General features: G+C 47.2%; 1 long non-coding RNA gene across 1 annotated transcript; it reads right to left on the reverse strand.

Moving 5' to 3' along the window:
- Window positions 1–2,125: 2,125 nt before the first annotated feature.
- LOC311161090 lies at window positions 2,126–6,969 on the reverse strand. Its single transcript, XR_014616622.1, has 4 exons — window positions 6,385–6,969; window positions 5,733–5,856; window positions 3,962–4,077; window positions 2,126–3,729 (listed from the first exon to the last, which is right to left on the reverse strand). It is a non-coding gene; the product is annotated as an uncharacterized lncRNA (long non-coding RNA).
- Window positions 6,970–7,613: the final 644 nt, after the last annotated feature.

Consider the following 7,613-nt stretch of genomic DNA (forward strand, 5'->3'; position numbering starts at 1 on the left):
GGTTTCAAAATGGCGGCGCCCGCAAAAAACACGTGCTTCCGGTTTCAAAATGGCGGCGCCCGCGAAAAAACACGTGCTTCCGGTTTCAAAATGGCGGCGCCCAGTAAAAACACGTGTTTCCGGTTTAAAATGGCGGCGCCCGCTCAAAAACACGTGCTTCCGGTCTAAAATGGCGGCGCCCGCGAAAAACACGTGCTTCCGGTTTCAAAATGGCGGCGCCCGCGAAAAAACACGTGCTTCCGGTTTGAAAATGGCGGCGCCTGCGAAAAGCACGTGCTTCCGGTTTAAAATGGCGGCTCCCGGAAAAGAACACCTGCTTCCGGTTTAAAATGGCGGCGCCCGGGACGCGCTTTTTTTCCTCTGTTTTTGGCGCTTTTTTCTTGCTTCCCGTGCCTCCCGGGTGGCCGTGGGGCTATTCCGGTTCCACCGCATCCGACAGTGGCGCGGGTTGTTGTTTTTAGGGCGCGGTTTTCGGGTCGGTGTTTCGGGCAGGCAGCTGGATGGGCAGCTGCGCATTGGTGAGTCCTTCCTCGGGGGTGTCGCTCTTGTGACGTCAGTGGGTGGCAGTGTGGGTGCAATGCAGTGTGCCGGTCGGCAGGGGGCGCTGCGAGTGCCGTGAGCAGGGGTGGACGGCAGAGGGCGCTGCGAGTGCAGTACACGGGGACAGATGGCAGGGGACGCTGTGCGTGCAGTGCACAGGGGTGGATGGCAGGGGGCGCTGCAGGTCTGCAGGGCGTGCTGTGCCCGGGGTGGGGGCCTGGGGATGGATGGGTGCCAGCTGGGAGTGGGGGGTGGCTGGGGTACTGGAGGGGCATGGGTGGGTGCAGCTGGGTGAGGGGGTGTGGGCAGCTACTGCTGGGAGCCAGGTGAGGGGGTGGGAGGGGGCTAGGTAGGGACCCCCTATACTATATATGAAAAGAAGAAAAACTATATGTCTGGTGCAGCAGTAGGGAGTAAATGGAGTGGTTTTTTGTTTGGGTTTTTTTTTCCCTTTTACTCCCCAGGAGCCTGAAAATTCCTACTGCTGCTTTTTTTATTGTAAAGCTAGAAAGGAAAGTTAGAAATAGAGAGAAAGGAAAGGAGTGAGAGAAAGAGGCAGAGGCAGAAAGAGGCAGAGGCAGAAAGAGGCAGAGGCAGAAAGAGGCAGAGGCAGAAAGAGGCAGAGGCAGAAAGAGGCAGAGGCAGAAAGAGGCAGAGGCAGAAAGAGGCAGAGGCAGAAAGAGGCAGAGGCAGAAAGAGGCAGAGGCAGAAAGAGGCAGAGGCAGAAAGAGGCAGAGGCAGAAAGAGGGGAGAAGAGAGAACACAGACAAGGAGAAGAGAGAACACAGACAAGGAGAAGAGAGAACACAGACAAGGAGAAGAGAGAACACAGACAAGGAGAAGAGAGAACACAGAGAGAGGGGAAAAGGCAGAGAGAGAAAGGAGAGAAGACAGAAGAAAAGGAGATAAGACAGAGAGAGACAGAAAAGAAACTGAAGGAGGACAGAGGTGTGAAAGGGTGATTTTAAGAACTGAAGGAAGATAAGGGTTAGAGAGAAAAGAAAAGGAGACTGAGGAACTGAAGGAAGACAGGAGCTCGAGGGAAAATAAAGTAATTAGGATTACAGTTAAAGTGAAAGGGTTAGAGGGAAAGACAGATTAAGGAGAGAACAGACAAACCAAAGAGAGGAGAACACACATAGGAGAGGAAGAAAGAGGACTTACCATTACAGAGAAAAAGGAAAAAAAGGTGCAAGGTATAGACAAGATAGAGGAAGATAAATACAGTCAGAGACAAATAGTGACACGGACGAACAGAAAAAAGGAAAGACAGAGGCAGAGATACAGAGTTAGAATGAGTGAGGACCAGAAACAAGGGGTTAGACACAAATGGTAATTAAGTTAAAAATAGAAGACTGGAGGGAAGAGCAAAAGGAGGGAACGGGGCAAAGAAATGACACGACCACACCAGAAAGACACAAGGTCCAGGGTTGGGGGAAGGCTAGGGTTATCTTTATTAGGGGCGATTGAACTTTATTAAATGAATTACTTTATTTACACTTCAGCATGGAAATGTTGTCTACAAATGTAAGTACAGATACAATCCATATACACACTGGAAAAGGTCTAATTTACATAGACAGCAATACAGGGAAATGCAGCAGCTAATGCAAATACAGAAGAATACAGAACAATACAACACAGAACCGATATTTACACAATATAATAGCAATATACAGAATGCAAATACAGAAGAATACAGAACAATGCAGCACAGAACCCATATTTACACAATATAATAGCCTTTTTTATATTTTCATTACATGATGATTTATGTGTACAGGAAACCCAGAACAACAAAGGCAAGCAGAAAACAACGCTCTACCTTTAACAGCCCCCTGAGGTTACACACATACTCACCATTTCTCTCATTGCAACTGCTAAATTAGACACCAGTAATCATTGGTCCTCGGGAACATGGTTCCCTGGAGCCTCCAAAAAATCCTCCTGCCTGACGAAAACCCCGGTCCCTGGACGGTCCGTGCCCGAACTTTGGCAATGAACGTCGCCTCGCAGACCGGCCGGGACTGAGGAAAAAAAAAACCCAGCCGGGGGGGGGAAAAAAAAAAAAAACCCTGGCTGGGGATCTTTTATTCTAAATTTTAAAATTATTTGAAAAACCTGAAAGGCAAAAGTCAAACAAGGTTACAATCCTACAACACACACACACAGAAAAACACACTTCCTTCAGCTTACACACAAACCCACCCTCACTCACACCTCAGACGCTCTGCTAACCACCGGCACACATTCCCATTGGCACTGGTGAGAGAGGCAGAATTCCAGTAGGCACCCGGCCATTTTAGGCCTCAGGGCCCTGAAACACTGTCCAGACCTTTTCCCTGGGAAACAAAACTCACAAGCCACAGTTCTGGGTGTCAGTCTGCAGGCACTCTCAAACCAGCCCAAGTTGGCACTGGTGCCACCTGGCGTCTGGGAGGCATCCTGTGAGAGGCACAATTCCAGTAAGCACCTGGCCATTTTAGTCCTTAGCCCCTAAACACACCTGACAGCCCAGTTACCAGAGAAACAAAAGTCACAAGCCACTGTTCCTGGCGTCAGTTTGCAGGACTCACTGGACACGGCCGAGCCCACCAGTAAAAGAACAGATGATATCGGCATTGTGCCAAGCATTCAAGAACCTAGAGATGATGGCTGATGCTTGTGGTAAGGGCCTCAAGAGGAAAAGGCAGAGATATCTGATCCAAAGGACCCCAAAGACACTCTAGGTAACACAGTACGCCAGACAACACGACACAGACCGGAGCTGTTCTGCCCTGCACACCCGACAGCTGCAACCAAAAGTAGAACCTCTCCCTTTAGTTGTCCTAAGGGGCCTCTTAGAGAGCATCCCTTTACCCTCTGCTAATTTTTAGATCTGTCCCAACAATTTCCAACCCACTACTCTCCTGTCACTCGTCTCCAGGCCATGGCCCCCAACTTATCTTTAGGATGATCGGTGATGTGAATCCACATTGGACCTGAAATGAGCCTGCCTCAGAGGGCCCCCGATGGTCTGTTAGCCTCTCACTCAGCTACAATAAAGAAAACCAAAAACAACGTATGACTTCAGTGTTATGTGGACCAAATCCCAGTAAGTCAGCTACTTGCCCTCTCCTGAGTGGGCCTGGGTCTTGAGTCTCCCGCTTCATCCTGATTCCAAGGCTGTGCCTGTTATCTTGAGTGGCACTGGGGTTAGAGAAAGGCAAAGTTACATGGCATTTCTGTGACTTCAGTGGATGAGCTTGTGTACTGTAAGACATGTGAATGCCTCTGCTAAGCTTGTGAAAAGCCTTGGGGGGCCCTCAAAAAGACACCATTTCTCACCCTGCTGCCTTCAAACACCCCCACCCCCCCCCCCAATAACTCCTAACCTGATATCTGCTCACCCTCCCTCTCCTAGTGACAATCCTCAACTCACCTGAAGCCTCAATCTCAAACATCATCTTTGGGCAGATAGCTTTTGAAACATGATGAATCTGCTGAAAAAAGTGTTGTGCTTAACAGAACCTGGAGTTTCTGGAGGTTGCATTCCTCCTAAAAAAAAAAAAAAAATAAAAACAACAAAACCAGAAATTATGAAAGCATTTTTCCATGCCTAAACACACAACCCACAATCATGAACTTAAATAGTCCCCGTGTTCAATGCTGTTTTCTTCACAGCATCCTCAAAGCCTTGAGGACTTTAGATACCCAAAAGCACCTGCTGAAAACAAGCTGGAAAAGCTACTTCACTGAAATGAGGGGAAAGCACTTACCCCAGCACAGCCCAGAGAAGGAATGAAACCTCTAGCGAAGGCTGGGGTTAATATACCCCTGATTGGGCCCGCCTCTCATTCCCACGATGCCCAGGAAAAGGGAGGGGGGCAAATCCCACCGGGTATAAAAGCCCTCAGAGCAGCTGCAGCTGTTTAGCTCCTCTGACTTGGATTCAAAGGGAGTAAAGGGCTTGATATAGAAGAAAACTCTTCAGTGAAATGACAGCACTTCCATTTTTGCTACAACTACTTAGAGCAGAAGGGCAGAAAACTGGTAAGAAATAAAACTTTGTGTTTAGGAAACATAGCGAGATAAATTGGGTAATTTGCTGTTCACTTACATAATTATTCCTACAGGTGTCACCCAGGTAGCCTTGATGACTACTAAGTAGTACTTCATGTGTAACTAAGTAGAGTGGAGAAGAATACTAATGATATGAATAGTCTAAGTCTCCTTAGGACCTCTATTTAGGGTTATCTATACTATAAATAAAAATTAAAAAAAAAAAAGCCACCTGGGCAGCGTAAGGGTAAAGTACATGCCAGGCTCACCCTTCTCTGAGATACCTAGTCCTAAGGCACAAAAGGTGTGCCCTGAAATGCACATTTAAACCCTTAAAATGCTGAAAAAGGCAGAGCTTCCTTTAAGTGAACTCTTTAAAAGGAGAAAATAGGGCAGTTACCTCCACTAAAACTGATTAAATGGCAAATAGATGTCCTCTGCCACTGAATTTAATCTCCTAAAATATTGATAAAAGAGGAATTCTCCTCACTTTACATCTCTCAAGTAATGGAAAAAGAGGGATTTTTCCCTCAATCCAAACCCTTAAGAAGGAGGGACAGCTGGAGGAGGTTTACAGGAGGTGCTTGGGACTCTCAAAGCAGCCTAATTTTGTGGTGGTGGCTGCTTGGGTCTGGATGGCATCCCAGGCCATGTGGAATTTCAGCAGGCACCTGGCCACTCTTGGTGCCAATGCTGGCCTTTTCTCTGGGAAACAAAAATCACCCATCCAGATTCCTGATGGCAGATATCAGGAGGCACTTGGCACTATCAAACCAGCCCGAGTTGGCACTGGTGCCACCTTGGGTCTGGGAGGCATCCTGTGCAATGCGGAATTTCAGCAGCCAGCCGGCCACTCAGTCTAAGGCTGGATCCAAGGAAAAGGCTGTGGTGGAAGCCATGTTGTGGCAGTTTTGTTCCCCTTGGGATGCCTTTTGCAGCTGCGGTGTGCCTGGAGCTCTGGCCTTTGTGGTTTCAAAACCCTAACCCTAGGCAGTAAACGCTGCCTTAGGTTAAGGCTAAGCCAAAAATGTCCTAAGAAACCTTCAAGAATCCCCTATATATCCTTAGAAGCTGTAGGAAAAATCCTGAACAAACCTGCTCAGCCTCCAAGCCCCACCTGCTGCTCATTAACCCTCGGATGTCTTCCCTACCTTTTTGCAGTGGATCTTTTTATCCTCTGAGAGTTCTGGCATTGTCCTGGTGTGAGGCTTGCCATCTTGTCCCACCAGGAGGATTCCGCTCTGGTCTCGCTGTTAGGGTTGCTTTCTTGTGCTGCTGTTGGGGTAAAAGGCTGTTGTTAGGGGGGTTGGTTAGGCTGAGGTTAGGGCTGGGCTGAGGGGTGGTGCGCCTGTACCCTAACTTGCCTCCTGAGGTGCACCCTGTAGCCCTGATCTCCCCTGGACGGTCCAGCCCTCAAGCCCTCCCTCTGCCCCCCAGCCCTCAGGCTCTGTCTGCCACATTATTTTATGTAATAAAAAATTACATACCTTAATAAGCAATATTCATACCTTAATGGTTTATTATAAACACTTTCCAATTAATCATAAATATTAATTACTTTATACCAATAAAATACAATAAACTGTTAGTTTATCCAATAAATATAATAAACTATTTTAATATGACTAACAACTTAAAATCACACTATATAAAAAATATAAAACTTAAAAACAACTTATAATGAAAAGCCCCATTATTATCACTACACAGATATATATATCTATATATATATATGCATCTCGTATATCCATCTCAACAATAAGGGGGTGGGTCAGGAGCTCATTAGGCAGTGACTGTACTCACGCTAATTAATAGTCCCGAGAGCAGGAGGCTGGGTTTTGCCAAGCTTAGCTGGATTCGGCTCACAGATTTCTGGATGGAAGCATGGCAGATTCCCACTTTTGGCTGGGGGTGACTGGGTGTGAATGGTGGCTTTTTCCCACTGGTATGAAAGATTTCCACCCTCGTGTCTTGGAGCCAGCTCAGTGGAGGCCCCTGGGAGTCAAAGGCCAGGCCTAGTTCCTGGCAGCTTTCATCTGGGAGAAAACTGTGATGTTTGCAAATTTAGGAGATGGAATTTCACCTTTGGCTGGGATGCGAATGATGGTCCTTTTTAGAAGGAAGAAAAGTTTACCACCCCCATGGCTTGAAGACAGTTTGGAGGAGGCCCCTGGTAGTCCAAGGCCACCCAGAGCCATAGTTCCTGGCAGCTTCTGTCTGGGAGAAATCCCTCAATGTTCGGAGTTTAAGAAGATGGCATCCCACGTTCCCACAGCTTGGCAAGAAGACTGGCACATCCTAGTCCAGGCTGTTGGATTCATTTGCCACCTTCTACTGCAATTATCCTGCCATGGGAGCTGTTAAATCACAGACTACAAGAATGAGAGACTTTTCCTGAAACAGAAATAAATTCCAGCTCCAGAAAAGCTCACTGATACATTGAGAAACACTTCAGCAAAGCAAACCCTTGGAAAAAGCAAAGGTGATTTGTGGTTATCTGGGTCCCCCAGGCTCTATGAGCTAAAGGGGAGAGGAATCCAATGCTAGGGACAGGGCAACAGAGAATAGTCAAGAGAAAAATGGGCTAAGGGACAAGGAGGGAAGAAATTAAAACGGTGGGGCAGGGACCTAGAATGAGAGCATCCGAGAAAGACAAAGTGTACTTAGAATATGGGGCACAGAGAGAGAGAGGAAATAAAAGTTGGGGGGACATCACAAAGGCCTAGAGGGTATATGGGGAGAATTTTAAAAAATTGGAAGACAGATAAATGGAAAAAGACAAAACTATCAATGGACTGAGATAGAGGATGGAAGTGCAGAAAGAAAAAGAAAATACAGGTAGAATGTGAGAGAAAGACAGGCACTTGGAGAACAGGAGAGGGAGAGGTGCAGGAAAGCAGAAAAAATTCTGTCAGCGGGAGAAGGGTGGTAGGGATGGGATGCAGAAGAGGAGCTACATGGACTAATGGCTCCCACTTGTCGCAGCTCCCACTTAGAGCTGCTGGGGGAATTTGACAGTTTAGATATATCTT

This window comes from Fringilla coelebs (assembly GCF_963513975.1).
Source record: "Fringilla coelebs genome assembly, chromosome: 19".
Lineage (NCBI taxonomy): Eukaryota > Metazoa > Chordata > Aves > Passeriformes > Fringillidae > Fringilla > Fringilla coelebs.